The sequence below is a fragment of the Budorcas taxicolor genome, chromosome 18, assembly GCF_023091745.1.
Source record: "Budorcas taxicolor isolate Tak-1 chromosome 18, Takin1.1, whole genome shotgun sequence".
Lineage (NCBI taxonomy): Eukaryota > Metazoa > Chordata > Mammalia > Artiodactyla > Bovidae > Budorcas > Budorcas taxicolor.
Window position 1 is genome coordinate 28559474 of NC_068927.1, and position 17601 is coordinate 28577074.

Genomic DNA, 17601 nt, shown 5'->3' on the forward strand with positions numbered 1-17601 from the left:
TGTAGGTACCAGCCTTTGCCCTAAGCTGATTTCAGCCTCTAGCGAGTTAGCCTAAGTACCAGGAATTCAGCTGCCCCATCTCATCCTGCCCCAGCCTCACCCAGCTCCTTAGTCATCTTCAGTCTGTATCCAGACTTGGAACGCAAAGGATGGTCCTTTGCGGCTCAGCATCGCATCCTGCTGATGAACTTCCGGTGGGATCTTCCAAGCTGAGGCTGGTTCGCACTCATGTACCACCACCGGGGGAGGAAGCTTGCTCCCCTCTCCAGGCCCTACCCCTGTCAAATCAAAACATGCCAACTCAAGCCCAACACAAAACAACCTCAGCACTCTCCTGACCTCGAGTCCATTTCCATCGCTGCAGGAATGATGCCATCACCATCAAACACCCTTTCTTCTTCAGACTGATCTCCAGTAACCTCCAGAGCCATTTTTTTTTTCTAATTTGAAAAACCTCACCTCATCTAGCTTTTTGATCAGCACTTTGAAACCCCTGCAGATGAGTCTGAAGATTTAACAGCAAGTCCTCCTTGACCTCACTTTGGCAAGTGAGTAGCAGTGTTTGGAAAATACTCAGACCAGGCTTACCTCCTCCCAGCAAATTCATTTTAAAGTGGGGCCCCTTGCAACCCATTGAATAACAAAGGAGGCTACACACAAATGATATGAATTTTATATGTGGAATACATTATCACCTCCCAATAATGGAAAAAAAAAATCTACCTGTGGGGAAAGCAGTGGCCAGAACAGGCAGCTTTTATTACTTTCTAGACAAAACAATGATACATTTGTGAGGAACAGGCAGGACAAAGAAATGTAAGCTTGGGTGTTTAGCGAATCTAACCAGAGTTTGGGCTTGGGATAATAAGTTAAAGAAGAGCACGGTTTGTATATATAAACTTCTTGGTCTGAATTCTCCATCTTTTCTTCCTCCCTACCCTGCAGGGAGGGTGGCTTTCGCATACAAGGTTTATTTCCTGCTTTCAGGGAGACATAGGAGAAGGTCAAAGTTGTCCTCTTGTGCTGGCCATTTCTTAAAGAAAAAAGCGTTAGTCTCTCAGTCGTGTCCAACTCTTTGTTACCCTATGAGCTGTAGCCCTCCAGGCTCCTCTGTCCATGGGATTTCCCAGGCAAGAATACTGGAGTGGGTAGCCATCCCCTTCTCCAGGGGATCTTTCTGATCCAGGGATCTAACCTGGGTTTCCTGCATTGCAGGTGGATTATTTACTGCCTGAGCCACCAGGGAAGCCCATTTCTTAAATAACCCTATTTTGAAATGATCAACGTGCCATTTTTGCTTATTTTAGGACAGACTGCTCTGAGGCCTGACAAGTGGAACCCAGGTTTCTAGACTATGTATCATTCCTTTATAGAGTCAGTGCACTTTGAAGATAGAATTCACTGGATTATCCAAACGATACAGGTGGCAGATTGCTAACAACTAGTTAATGATTGGAGGAAAATGGCTCATAGAAATTGAGGTGACTAGCTAAAGGTAACATGGGAAGACAATTCAAATCAAGAATCTAGGTCTTCTGATTCTTGCTTAAGGGTCAGCATTTCTATGAGCATACTAGTTATATTTTTCTTCATTCCTAGGGTGACTAAATGCCTACTTTTGCTTAGGACAGTCTTACTTCACACTTGTTTTGTCCCAGAATAATCATGAAACACCCCTTTTCACATTCAAAAGAGAAGGGTCTGGAAATTTAAAACTACATGATGAATCATCATCTGACATGTTTTTTATTTATTGTTTATCTCACCTACTAGAATGTCAGATCCAGACAGCTGGGACTTCGGGTGTTTTGTTTAATGTTCTGTTGTCAGTACCTTTAACTGGTGCTGACGCATAGTAGATGTTCAATAAATATCTGTTGGTTTAATTAAAAAAAATATTGCCATTGTTGGTGTGAAAGTGAGACATCCACAACCCTCAGGGGTTAAGAAGGAAAAATAAGACATTGCTACATTTGCATGTTGGATATAGATCTAAGGAGAGAGGAGTTTTTCAGAGGTAATTTTCTGTGCGATGTTAGCATTTATTCGATGCTGACCTTTGAGCTATGGGCAATGAGAGGCGGTTTTTATAAGTCTCTCTCCCCTAAAGCTGATTTTCTAGGCATGAAGTTGCCAGCAGGGGCTGGTAAATAACAGCCAAGCTTTTCTCCTATTCCCTTCACTCTCCCTGACATCTCACGAAGCACTCTCTTGTTTGATCAATTTTTTCCCACCTAGTAAGGAAGAAACCCACAGAGGTTGCCTCAGCAAGACTCCCAGAGGCTCCAAATGAATATCGAATGGCTCCATACAAGCTCTCTAGTCTGGTAAAATGTAACATGAGTCAAAAAGTTCTGAGAAGGTTGGCAAAAGGAGAAAGAGAAGGATCATATCCTGGATTTGGGGAAGATTTTCATTTGGGCCACATTTTAAAATTACATTCTAATGAGACAGTCTCAGACTTCCAGGACATGTCTTAGACAGCATTATTTGCATTTATTCATTCACACTTGTTGTTTTTGAAAGCATTCAGTTTTTGTTTTCAGGTTCTTTTTCAGTCGTTCAGTTCAGTTCAGTCATTCAGTTCAGTTCAGTCATTCAATCGTGTCCGACTCTTTGCGACCCCATGAACTGCAGCACGCCAGGCCTCCCTGTCCATCACCAATTCCTGGAGTCCACCCAAAGTCGTGTCCATTGAATCAGTGATGCCATCCAACCATCTCATCCTCTGTCGTCCCTTTCTCCTCCTGCCCTCAATCTTTCCCAGCATCAGGGTCTTTTCAAATGAGTCAGCTCTTTGCATCAGGTGGCCAAAGTATTGGAGTTTCAGCTTCAACATCAGTCCTTCTAATGAACACCCAGGACTGATCTCATTAAATATGTTTATTTCTCGAGCAACTACTATGTGCCAGAGCCATGACAAATGTTTAGAATATAAACATGAACAGGAAAATCATAGTTTTTCTCTGATGAAATTTACATTACCCACACAGACACAGACACAGAAGCAGAGTGCAGGTGAAAGAGGTTGAATAGGTATTGATTGTGTTTACTACTGTGAGGGAGGTAGAAAGGTGCAGACAAGAGCATATTCAGAGGCTCTTTCTTTCCTCCCTCCCTCCCTTCCTTCCTCTTTCAAATCTGTAAAGCTGTATTAGCAATTGATGTGATTGTTTATGTAGAAAAATCCATGGTATTTACAGAAGAAACCTTAGACAAGTGAGTTTAGCATAGTTCTAATGTATGCGCTAGAGATACAAAAATCATGATCCTATTTTTGTAGAGAAAGTGTGTATAATTTTAAAAAGACGTGGTTCTCTATGAGTGACTTTTGTTTTTTCTTTTAAAAATTTTATTCTTTGTCTATCTGTATTTTTTATACTTGATCTTAGCCAAAAGGCCAAGAAGCGATCTATCTGTATTTTTTAATACATCTTTCTCTATTCACCATTCTTGACACTCAGTGGGACTTTTCAATCAGAATATTCTAGGATTTTTTAGAAACTGAGGTTCAATCGGCATATAATATGTTGGTTTCAGGTATACAACATAATGATTCAGTATTTGTCTGTAGTTGACCTTTGAACAACATGGGTTTAAACTGTATTTGTTCATTTATATGCATTTTTTTCAATAAATACAATACAGCATTGTATTATATTTTTCCAAATTGGCAACTGAACTTGATTAAATACATGGATATGGAACTGAGGATACAGAGGACAAAGTGTAAAGTTATACTTGGATTTTCTACTGTGAAGAAGGGTTGATGTTTAGAATCTCTGAGTTATTCAAGGATCAACTGTACAGTACAAAATGGTCTAGTTAACATCAATCATCATATATAGTTACAAAAATTTTTTTTCTTGTGATGAGGACATTTAAGACCTACTCTCTTAGCAACTTTCATATCCTTTCTCCCGTGGATCTTCCTGGGTCTCCTGCATTACAGGAAAGATTGAGGTGGCTGAATCTTTACTGTCTGAGCCACCAGGGATGTCCACAATGTTCTTAGCAACTTTCAAATTTTCTATTATTAACTACAGCCATCATTCTGTATACTACCTCCTGTTAAGAGGTACTTTTTTGGGGAAGAGAAGGAGATTAGCTTTATTTATTTGCTTCTTTAACTTTTATTGGAGTCTAGTTGATTTATCATGTTGTGTTAGCTTCTGCTCCAAAGCAAAGTGAATCAGTTATACATAAAAACATATCCATTCTTTTTTTTTTAAGGTTCTTTTCCCATATAGGTCATTACAGAATATTTTTTAAATGACCATTTTAATTTTTTAAAGTTTATTGATTTTTGCCTATGTGGGGTCTCTTTTGCTGTGCATGCTTTCTCTAGTTGTGGACAGTGGAGGCTGCTCTCTAGCTGTGGTGCTCAGGCTTCTCATTGCAGGGGCTTCTTTTGTTGCGGAGCACAAGCTCTAGGGCGCTTGGGCTTCAGTAGTTGTGGTGCATGGGCTTAGTCGCTCTGGGGCATGTAGGATCTTCCGATCAGGGGTCGAACCCATGTCTCCTGCATTGCAGGTGATTCTTTGCCACTGGGCCACCAGGAAATCCCCAATACATAGTATTGAATAGAGTTCTCTATGATATACAGTAGGTCATTAATAGTTTTCTTTTGTATAGTAGTCTGTCTTTGTCAGAGAGGTACTTTAGTTAGGATGTTGGATAATAACAAGCTGAGCCTGAAGGATGGAAAGAAGACAGCTCTACAGAGATTAGCCTGTTCATCAGCAAGGACTGTTATAACAAAGTACCACAAACCGAGTGACTTAGAGCAACAGAAACGTATTGTTTCACTGCCCTGAATTCCAGAAGCCTGAAACCAGGATGTCGGCTTTCTGAAGGCACCAGGGAAGGATTTGCTGTAGGCTTCCGAGCTTCCTCAGGCTTTCCTTGGCTTGTAAAGTGCCATCTTCTTTCTGTCCTTCACATCGTTCCTCTCTCTCTCTGTGTCTGTCTCTGTGTCCAAATTTACCTCTTTTTTTCCTAAGGACATTTGTTGTATTAGATTAGGACCCACCAAATGATCTGATTTTCACTTAATTAACTACGTAAAGATCTTATTTCCAAATAAAGTCACATTCTGAGATATTGAGCTTTGGACTTCAACACATCTTTTTTTAGGGGGCCAGGGAGTGGGCACAAATTGACTCACAGCAGGTAGGGTCAATAGTGTTCCAGGCAGAAGACCACGTGTTCGAGTCCCTGAACTAGAATGGAGGCTGGGGACTTGGAGAATCAAGAAGACTGATGGTCTGAATAGAGCAGACAGAATGACAGGGAGAGACCAAGGAGGGGGCTGCACTGGCAACTACGAAGTCACCAGTGTGGATGATTCATTCATTTTTGCTGCTAACACCTCCTGCCATAACTCTAAGGGGATATACAGAGAGATTGCTGAGACAGTTCTGTCTTTTCCTCTCTGTAGTTCATGGAATGCAGCTAAGGAAGAGAGCTCCTCAACTGGTCATGATAGTTGCCAATTTAGAAGAATTAATTTTTCTTGCAAGTCAGATTGTCACATTTGTGTCCCTGCTGGACCAGGAACCACAGGAACCATCTGGTGAATCATCTCCAAATAAAACTGTGAAAGACAGCGGGACATGGACTTTGCACCATGTCAGATTCAGATGCCAAGGGGCTGCCTCCAGGGATCACACCACTCTTCTTTCTGCTAGGTTTGCATCAAGAAGCCTGGGTATGTAGTGGAGTGGGAGAGGACACAGAAGAGGTGAAAATGAACATTGTGGAATTATGATCTCACATCAACCAAATTGCTTTGGGTTTAGTGTATTTAAGATATTGGATTTTAGGCCATCTATATTTTTAGTTTGACCACCCTTATCCTCTGAGCCTTTCATATGGAAAAAAATCCATTTGCATGAATCTGTATTTATCTAGATGATACTATTTCTATTTCCTTTACCCAGTCTTAATCTACTGTCAAGTATGGAAGCTTATAGTTTTATTTTATCTCACACAATTAAGCTCTGGGTCATTCCCTTCTCATTGTAGTGATTAAATGGAACTTATTTTTAATTTTTTTTCCAATTTCATGTATACATTGTTGCTTTAATCCTTAAACAGCCTTCCAAGGTAGGTAGGTTAATTGCATTTTAAAGATAAGGAAGCTGAAGTGTAGAGAATTTCAGTGGTAGTGGCAATATACAAAGTGTTATCAGCATGAAACTAGGAACAGCCTGCCTGGATTCAAATTCAGACTCTGCTGTTAATTGGCTTGTATGACCATAAACTAGTTATGAAACCTCTCTGAGTCTCAGTCTCCTTAACTATAAAATAAAGGTGGTAATAACACTTGACTCACAGAGCTGATTTTCCTTTGCATTTTATTTTTATTGAAGTATAGTTGATGTACATGGGTGTACACTATAGTAAGTCACCATTTTTAGAGGTTGTTCTCCATTTATAGTTATTAAAATATTAGCTGTATTCAAATATATTTGTTATTACAAAAATAATGACATATTATATGCTTATTTTATTTTTAAAAATTAGAGTATACTTGCTTTACAATGTTGTGTTAGTTTCTGCCATACAGTGAAGTGAATCAGCTGTTTGTATACATATATCCCCTCGCTCCTCCCCCCACCAAAGGGTCATCACAGAGCACTGAGCTGAGCTCCCTCCTTTAAACATCAACTTCCCACTAGCTATCTATTTTACACGTGGTGGTGTCTTTATGTCAAAGCTTCCCTCTTAATTCATCTCACCTTCTCCTTACCCACTGTGCCCACAAGTCTGTCTCTATGTCTGTGTCTCTATCCCTGCCCTGAAAATAGGTCTGTCTGTGCATTTTCCTAGATTGCATAAATATGCGCTAATATACAATATCTGTGTCTCTCTTTCTGACTTACTTCACTCTGTGAGTCTTTAGGTTCATCCATATCTCCACAGATGACCCAATTTTGTTCCTTTTGATGGCTGAATAATATTCCATGGTATAAGTATTAAATGAGTAAATATGCATAAAGGGCTTAGCCTCGTGTCTGGCACAAAATGTGCACTAACGTGTTGTTGTTCGACACTAGGTGTGAATCTCAGTTGTAGAAATTACTAGCTGTGTGCATCTGGGCAAGTTCTTTCACTTTATTAAATCCTCATCTCTAGCATTCCCTCTGCCAGCTACTCTACTGAAACGAAGCATTGTCTTGATGATTAAGGAAGATGTTCCTTGTTGGGTATTTAGCGCCATTTCTGACCTAAGGCATATTACACGAGTTAAAGTCCGATAGAGAAATGCTGTACGTGGTTTTGTAAATCAGAGTACAGAGTTTGTGTTTTACTTTATAGGCATAGAGAAACCTTAGAGGGTTGTAAGTGGAGAAGTGATATGATTATGTTTTTAAGTTTTTAAAAGATCACTTTGGCAGCAGTGAGTTAATGGAGATGTTGGGGTGGTGAGGTGCAGTGAACAGCCAGGAGGCTATTTCAGCCATCCACTCAATAATTGTGGTGGCCAGGACTTTGGTAAAGATGGCGGCTAGGAGAAGCAACTTGATTTAGGACCAATTTTTGAGGTAATGGGCTTCCATTGTGGCTCAGCTGGTAAAGAATTCACCTGCAATGTGGGAGACCTGGATTCGATCCCTGGGATTGGAAGATCCCCTGGAGAAGAGAAAGACTACCCACTCTAGTATTCTGGCCTAGAGAATTCCATGGGGTCGCAAAGTCAGACATGACTGAGTGACTTTCACTTTTGAAGTAATTTTGGACGTATTTGTTGATGGATTGGATGTGGTAAGTGAAGAAAAGAAGTTGGTGCTAACGCCTAGAGGATAATAGGCCATTTATTGGGAAAGGCAAGGAAGCAGGTGGTTTGAAGGGGTGACAGCATGGATTCTGTTGGGGGCATTTTGACTTTCAGGTTTTAGCTTGCTAGGGGATGCTGCCTGATTCTTAAATGAGTGTTTAGTATGCCCCGGTAGGATTTATTTAGGCTATTGTCCCTGCCTCCCAAAAAGTTTTCATTGCTACTAACATTGACAAGGCATCTATTGAACTAGTAATAAAATATCAGTGTCCATAGAGGGAGATAGAAAGTCAGCACCCTAACAATAAAGATTTACAGAGCTGTGACGGAATATGTGGCTTACATTTCAGCCTCTTCAGAAACAAATTTCCTGACCATTCTCCACATTTGAAAGTCAGAAGTTCACAAATCATTTGCACCAGGAAAAAATGTGATTTTTGAAATGAGTGGCAATAATGAACCATGTCTGCACCAAGAATTTCAAAGCAATTCAGAGGCAAATGTTACCTGGCCATCCATTTTAAAACCTGTTATCATAAATCAAGGCTGATAGTATAAAAGAACAGCCTCTTAATGTACATGAGAGGATTCATGGTGGTATCTCTTCTGTCTTTGAATCATGGGTAGTTGGCGCAACTGCTGACAGTAAAACAAAAGTAAAGAATGGAAGGGCGGGGCAGCGACTGAACCATATGCAACACTCCTCTCCCCATGACACTCACCTTGAAGATACAGTAAATTCACCAAAAACTTGGCATTATTAGAGTTCACTTGGAACCAAAGAAAGTGATTAGCATCATATGATACCATCAGGGTGATACCAGGGTTAAGTGTGATAGCAAAAGCCACAGTGTTAGCTCAGTGATTAATATTTGTAAAATCATACTTAAACTTAGGAAATTCCCCAGAACTTGGTGTTGAGTTGTGCCTCCCCCCTCCCAAAGAAATATGCTGAAGTCCTATACCTCCACTACTTCAGAACGTGACCATATTTGAAGATAGTTCTTTACAGAGGTAGTCAAGGAAAGGTGGTATCACTGGGTGGATGGGTCCTAATACTACATGACTGGTGTTCTTACAGAAAGGAGAATTTTGGGTAATGATACACATATAGAGAAGATGATTTAAAGAAACACAGGGAGAAGATAGACATCTATATGTCAAAGAGAGGGGAACAGATCCTTCTATCACCATCCTCAGAAGGAATCAGCTCTGCCAACACCCTGATCTTGGACTCCAAACCTCCAGAACCGTGAAGCAAATTCCTGAATCATTGAAGCCATCTAGTCTGAGGTGCTCTGTTATAGCAGCTCTGGTACAGTAATACACCCAAGCCATGGAATCCAGGTTCCAACAATTCTGTTTTAATTTCAGGAGACGCATCACCTTGCCACTGATGCTGGAGCCACTTATAGTATGCCACAACCTATAGGGTTCTCAGACTTTATATGATTTGCTGGGAGATCCTTGCCACTGGAAATTCTAGGTCAGTAGGTTTGGGTGGTGCCCAGGAATCTGCATTTCTAGCAAGTCTCAGGTACTGCTGTTACTGCTGGTCTACAGTTCACACTTCCAGGAGCCTTGGGTCTAGCACAATGCAAAGGACATGGAAGGTGCTCGTGCAAACGTGCTCGGTCAGGTCCGACTCTTTGAGACCCAGCAGGCTTCTCTGTCCATGGGATTCTCCAGGCAAGAACACTGGAGTGGGTTGCCACGCCCTCCTCCAGGGGATCTTCCTGACCTAGGGAATGAACCTGCATTTCCTGTGTCTCCAGCATTGCAGGCAGATTCTTTACTGTTGAGCCACCAGGGAAGCCTCACGGGAGATGCTCAGTGAAAATCAACTCAGTTAATTTTAGGAACTCTACTTTAGGTTGAAAATCAAATAGACACATGGCCATTCATCTCATGCAGTGATTCTTAATGGGGGATATGCATGGGATTTACAGAATTCAAATTGCTGGGGAGTGCGTTCAGGATCAGAGAGGGCTATGGCAACCCACTCCAGTACTCTTGCCTGGAAAATCCCATGGATGGAGGAGCCTGGTAGGCTGTAGTCCATGGGGTCTCTAGGAGTTGGACACGACTGAGCGACTTCACTTTCACTTTTCACTTTCATGCATTGGAGAAGGAAATGGCAACCCACTCCAGTGTTCTTGCCTGGAGAATCCCAGGGACAGGAGAGCCTGGTGGGCTGCCGTCTATGGGGTCTCACGGAGTTGGACACGACTGAAGTGACTTAGCAGCAGCAACAGCATTCAGAATATGTGTATTTTGATACCAACTTGGTATCAGAGTGCTGCTGGTATACAAGCAAGGCACCATTTGAAGCAGAGAGCTTTAACAAACTTATTCTGATGTTGTTGAGAAGGAAAGTGTTTCGAAGGATAGAAGTAATTGCCTCAGCCAGAGGTCTACAGGTGCAAGTGATTGAAAATGGTGACTGGGTCAGAAAATGCTAATCATCCATGAAGTGGGCTCGCCACGACTCTGACGCCGTGTCTCTGGGTGCACTCTGCGGTAGGTGCATCTTTGCTGAATAGATACAAAGTGAACTTGACGGGAAAGGAGACCTCAGCAGTCTTACAAAGGCAATTTTGAAAGCTGTCTGGCTGTGGAATTAGTGGAATGTTTGCTCAGGAAGAAACAGCTGACGTCAACTTTGCTCTTTTTGTATCTCAAGGGCAGAGTTATCCATGCCTCTGGTCTGCACCGACACCCACAGAGGGAAGCATGGCTTCCAGAGGGAAAGGTTAAAGAACAGGTCGGCTGGGCATCCACGCTCCCTCTCCTGTTTGTCATCTTTCTGGCAAGGTGAATTCAATGTCCAGTAATTCCTTCTGACTTTCTAAGAGCTACGGGACACACAAGTGTGAAAAAGTCATCTGGGCTCTAACAGGATTAGCTCAGCTTTGTAACCTAATCACTGTGGCCAAAGAGAATAAAGAGGAAAGCAATGGGCTTGGGCAAGAAACATAAGGATAATGGAATTTCCATTAAATATCAAGGAATGTGTGTGTGTGTTGTCTGACTCACAAAGGCTGTCCTTTGTTCCATTTCAGGGGGCTTGTTCAATATGAAATGGAAACATGTCTTATCTCAGCTTCCCCAAAAAATGCAGTCCCAATGTGGGGCACATAAGCTGCTCTGAAAGCTCTGTTGAATTATTCCATCAAGGCCATTCTGAGAGTACCTCGATAATAACAGAAGCAGCTATTAATTAAGACAGGCGGAGTAGTGTGGCAGCCTGAGGACCAGATTTGTGGACGGACAGTAGGATCTATCTCCTTCTTCCCTTAGCATCACTTGCTGGGGAGTCTTGAGGAAGTCATTTGTTTTCCCAGGAACCTTATTTCAGTCTGGGTAAATTGAAGAGATTTAATGAATTTTTCTCCAGTGTTCTGTTGGCTGCCGACCAGTGAGCAGGATGTAATGAGTCAACTTTTAACTGTGTGTATTTTTACATGGATCAGTAAGATATGCCTCTAAGGTTGGGCTCCACCTGTGTTTTGCTTTGCAGTCTTAGGTAATACATTGTCTTGCAATGAATAGTCAGAAAATAAACAGAAAAATACGTGGCGATTAAACTGGTATTTGACTCTTATCTTTGTGATTCTTTGTGATTCATTGTTATACTTGGCAAGTTGCTTAAAAAAGTCTCTGGTCTTTGGCTTTTTTTTGCCTAAAAATGGAGACATTGATAATATATAACCATATATTCAGTTTAGTTAGTTCAGTTGCTCAGTCATGTCCAACTCTTTGTGACCCCATGAATTGCAGCATGCCAGGCCTCCCTGTCCATCACCAACTCCCGGAGTTCACTCAGACTCACATCCATCGAGTCAGTGATGCCATTCAGCCATCTTATCCTCTGTCGTCCCCTTCTGCTTCTGCCCCCAATCCCTCCTAGCATCAGAGTCTTTTCCAATGAGTCAACTCTTCGCATGAGGTGGCCAAAGTACTGGAGTTTCAGCTTTAGCATCATTCCTTCCAAAGAAATCCCAGGCTGATCTCCTTTAGAATGGACTGGTTGGATCTCCTTGCAGTCCAAGGGACTCTCAAGAGTCTTCTCCAACACCACAGTTCAAAAGCATCAATTCTTCGGCACTCAGCCTTCTTCACACTCCAACTCTCACATCCATACATGACTACTGGAAAAACCATAGCCTTGACTAGATGGACCTTTGTTGGCAAAGTAATGTCTCTGCTTTTGAATATGCTATCTAGGTTGGTCATAACTTTCCTTCCAAAGAGTAAGCATCTTTTAATTTCATGGCTGCAATCACCATGTGCAGTGATTTTGGAGCCCCCAAAAATAAAGTCTGACACTGTTTCCACTGTTTCCCCATCTATTTCCCATGAAGGGATGGGACCGGATGCCATGATCTTCGTTTTCTGAATGTTGAGCTTTAAGCCAACTTTTCCACTCTCCTCTTTTACTTTCATCAAGAGGCTTTTGAGTTCCTCTTCACTTTCTGCCATAAGGGTGGTGTCATCTGCATATCTGAGGTTATTGATATTTCTCCTGGCAATCTTGATTCTCGCTTGTGCTTCTTCCAGCCTAGCGTTTCTCATGATGTGCCGGGAACCAGCACGGGAGATCCCACCCATGACAAGGTCATGCGGAGAGACCTGATGGGCAAGGCGAGTCAGGTCTCAAGGGGTCCTCTGCCTGAGCATCTACCCCGAAACCAAAATCTGTCTGTTTACTGTCTGCTATACTATACTCTTCTGACATTATCACCTTTCTCTGGAAAGAGTTAACTCAGAGCTCCAGTTAACAGTCTCCTGCATATAAAAAGAATGTCTCAGCTTAAACCCCTCTGATAGCTTTCTAACTTACCTGACCGGTGTGTCTGGACTTTTACAACTTGTGAATTGTTTACAGCCCCCCAACTGCGAGAGGCACGAAGCTTAAAACATCTTAAAGATATAGAGCCTTTTGGAGTTAAGAATTAGTTTGGTGAAGAATTTGTTGAGTTAATGTTTGCCGCCAGGCCTCTGTATCCTTTATCTTTTAGGCACCTGGGAGGATATTAATCAATGTAAATGGAATGCAGAAATAGGAATATAGTAGTTTTGATGTTAACAATACTAGACTTTTAAGTTAATGAATTTTCTTTTTGTTATAAATCACTGTACTCCTTTTCCTTGTTATAAATTGTTGTGTCCTTGCTATGTAAGAATGTAACTTTATTTAGTGCTTTCTGAGAGTGGCACCAGACTTTGGGAAGAACAACATTATTACCCTTATCAGAAAAGGGCTGTAAAATGCTAATTGGCCTTCTGGCCAGAAGATGATGTAAATCACCTAAGACTTGTGTATACAGCTAGGTATGCAGAGAGAAAGCCTGGTCTTGATAAGAGTCAGGGCTGCTGATGCTGCATAATTTTGTATTATCCATTGATCTCTATGTACAATCAAAAGTATAAAAGGCCTTTCTGGACAATAGAGGATGGGCCAGTCACTGGAAAGACTGGTTTCCCCCGTGTCTTCTTTACTCTATTTTCAGGCTGAATTCCCACCTGGGGCGTGGAAGCTCTCTGAGTCTACTTACTTGCTCTGGCTTCTAAGACCCACATGAGAGGGAGCCTAAGGCAGGGCACCCTCCACTATTCAAGTGGGCACCGGTGGCCTAACGTAGACGGTGCAAGTTCCTTGTCTTGGAGCTTTATTAGTTTTCTGCATAAACCAAGTTATTCAGCATCTTTTCTCCGCTAAATTTCCCACTACACTATTCTTCCCTAATCTTTCTTTATATTTCTAAATAAGTAAGTTTTTCCTTGCCTACTCCATCCACCCTTTGAATTACCCTGGATCCACCTGGTCTGGACCCTGGCAATGATGTACTCTGCATATAAGTTAAATAAGCAGGGTGACAATATACAGCCTTGATGTACTCCTTTTCCTATTTGGAACCAGTCTGTTGTTCCATGTCCTGTTCTAACTGTTGCTTCCTGACCTTCATATAGGTGGTCTTGTATTCCCATCTCTTTCAGAATTTTCCACAGTTTATTGTGATCCACACAGTCAAAGGCTTTGGCACAGTCAATTAAGCAGAAATAGATGTTTTTCTGGAACTCTCTTGCTTTTTTCAATGATCCAGCGGATGTTGGCTATTTGATCTCTGGTTCCTCTGCCTTTTCTAAAACCAGCTTGAACATCTGGAATTCATGGTTCACGTATTGCTGAAGCCTGGCTTGGAGAATTTTGAGCATTATTTTACTAGCGTGTGAGATGAGTGCAAATGTGCTGTAGTTTGAGCATTCTTTGGCATTGCCTTTCTTTGGGATTGGAATGAAAACTGACCTTTTCCAGTCCTGTGGCCACTGCTGAGTTTTCCAAATTTGTTGGCATATTGAGTGCAGCCCTTTCACAGTATCATCTTTCAGGATTTGAAATAGCTCAATTGGAATTCCATCACCTCCACTAGCTTTGTTCATAGTGATGCTTCCTAAGGCCCACTTGACTTCACATTCCATATATTAGGTCATATAATTTAGGCACTGTAATTCTTCATTTTTCTTGAAGGAGGTGATGGGAGGGTAAAGTGCTTACGTGGGACATCCTAGGAAAATCCTATGATAGATCCATTTTACTCATTCATTTGACAATCCTGAATGGATTAACTAATGTGATTCAGTACCAAGATAGTACCACAGAAACTGACACAACATTGTAAATTAACTCTACTCCAATAACAATAAGTAAGATCAGTAAAAGAAAGATATAACCCCTGTATTCAAGGAGCTTAAGGTCTAATAGAGGAAAATAAGTTCTCATACTTAACATTCTCTGAACAAATGTTTGAGACTTTCATGTGTAGAAAAATAACCTACTCTCTCCATATTATAATATCACCATGTGCAGAGGTAGGGGTGATATAATTTACCTCCTATACTAGACACACAGTGCAAATCACAAGGAATCACACTTCACAGAAGGGTTTTGCTTTTCTCTTTGGTGCTTCTTCTTTGTCTGGTTCATAGACTGTGTTGCTTCATCTCAATACCTGCTTGAGAAGCAGTGTGAAGAAAGGCTGAATTTATTTAGTAAATAAAGACCAATGCATTGTGTGTCTGAGAGGGGAATGACATCAGAAGCTGTTTTTGACCAGATGGTGAGCAAAAGATGTGGGGAGAATGGATGCTATGTCAAGTGGTTAAAGTCTAGCTTTCCTAGAGGAACACATTGAGCATGTCAATGTGTAACAGGTATGTGTGGAAAATACTTCCTGTTAGTACGAGTGAACTTATGTAGGTCACACATTATTAAAGAAAGGGAAAAATACAAGATAGGTTTTGAGTATGAGGAGACCTTGAGGTCTGTATTTAAAATTAAAGAGATTGACTAGTAATTAACTGGCAGAAATGACTGAGGTTCACTTCAGGATAATTTTTTTTACCACGTTCTTCTGATAGCATTTACTCATTTAGTCATCAGTTTTATTTAATGTCATTCCTTTGTTAGGTTTGGGTCTTGGATAAGAAGTATAACTTCCCTGGTGGCTCAGACGGTAAAGCGTCTGTCTACAATGCGGGAGACCTGGGTTCGAATCCTGGGTTGGGAAAATTCCCTGGAGAAGGAAATGGCAATCCATTCCAGTACTCTTGCCTGGAAAATCCCATGGACAGAGGAGCCTGGTACGCTACAGTCCATGGGGTCGCAAAGTGTCGGACATGACTGAGCAACTTCACTCACTATATAAGAAGTAGAAAGAAGCATGTCAAAGTTTAGGAGCACATGATGATAAGACATGACAGTAAAAAATATGATTTATTAGGAACACATGATGATAAGACATGATAATATGATTCAATACTAATTATTATAATGGAGGTGTGTATTACAGGAAGATGGAAAGGATGAGTTGAGTAGTAAGATCAGATTTCTCAAAAGGTATAAAATTTGAATGTAAGATATATCTCTCTAAATGGATTATCAATTATCCTAGAATCCTTTTCCTAAGAGATAATACTTGGTATGATTTCTGCTAATCAAGCATAACTTATTAAAGAATCCACATGTTCAAAAAATTGACTATATGGGTGGTATGAGTAAAAAGTCAAGTCAGAATCAAGCTTCAATCATATTTATTTATTTAAATATAAATTTATTTATTTTAATTGGAGGTTAATTACTTTACAATATTGTATTGGTTTTGCCATACATCAACATGAATCCGCCACAGATAATACACGTGTTCCCCATCCTGAACCCCCTCCCTCCTCCCTCCCTGTACTCTTTAGGAGTCTAGACTGTGTGCACCTATATGTGTGCACATGTGTAATATCTATTCCTTCCTTCCTCCATCCCTTCCTTCCTTGCTCTTTCCATCTGAGATCTGAGAGTCCTTTTCCAGGAATGCTTTTGCAGAATTCAGATCACATGCATTTCATCAAAATAGCATCTTTAAGATAATCTCCTCCAAATCTATTTTTGCAGGAGATGAGAAGAGGATAATGTGTAGCTTTTAGAATGACTGTGAATGAATCATATATTCTGACTTTTGCCTAGTTTGTTTCATTATGAACATTTTGTGGCTATTAAAAAGAAACAACAAAAAAGGAAATGTTGTACTGTTGGAAGGCATAATGCAAGAATATGTAATTTAAGCAAAGCCCAAACTAAAACATTGCAGGCTTATATCTAAGTTTTTCATTACTAAGAAATGTAAACTCTTCTTAATTTTTCTTTCCAAATGGAAGATAGCAGATGTTCATCTGTTACCGTGAAAGTCTATTTTAATTGGCAGTTTTGGTCTCGGAGTAATTTTAAATTGCTACCAGGCTGTCACTTTTGCTTTTGCTGACTTGCAAGGAGGTTTAATGCCTCCCCTACTGGGCTAGACTTTATCCTTCTAGTTGGAGCTGTTGGATCACCTCAATTTATGACAAACAGAAGAGATTTAAATAGTCCACAGAAATGCAATGAAAATGCCTCAGAGTAGACCTGTGATGTTTTAAAATCTCTCCAAGATCCAGAGATATAACTTGTTATAAGGAGACAGGTGCAAAGAGATAGAGACATCCAGGGTAAGGAAGAATAAGGCCCTTTGGTCAGATTGAATTCTTTCAATACACTCATAAAACTGGTTAACAAGCAATCACCTCTCTATCAAATTTGATCTTTAGAGTAGCTGATGGAATTGGAACACTACACTAGTTTTCTGTCAGTTTGCTTGCTTTGTCCATCCTGACAAATGCATGGAGAAACTTCTGTGGCAATTCTATGTGACTAGGTGTTAATCAGGGTATGTATGTTGGGAGAACTGGGATTGGAACATTGCATAGGACAAAGGCAAATGAATGGAGCTGGGAATCAGAGGATATGGAATTTAACCTTGTTCTTCTGCTAGTTGGCCACGTGGTGGATTTTTAAAAATTTTGTTTTGTGAAGGGGCAGGGAGGTATGGGGCAACTTGATTCTAGAGATTTTCTCCAATAAAAAGAATTTATACTTTTTATTCTCACTTCATACACTGCATTTTTCTGGCTTTGCCCCTTCTTTCTCTAGGGCGTTTTGTTTTCTCCAGATCTGTAGTCCCAAATGTCTCATGATTTTTTTGAGAAATACCCTTGTGCATAGTACAGGGATATTAGAGCAAGATGGATACTGGACTTTGGGAAAATTGTTCTGCCTTCTCTGAACCTGCTTTTTCCTCGTCTATAGAATGGTTATGTATGCCTCAGAAGAGTACTGTGAGGACTAATGTAAAATGCTTCAGTTCAGTTCAGTTCAGTCGCTCAGTCGTGTCCAACTCTTTGCGACCCCATGAATCGCAGCACACCAGGCCTCCCTGTCCATCACTAACTCC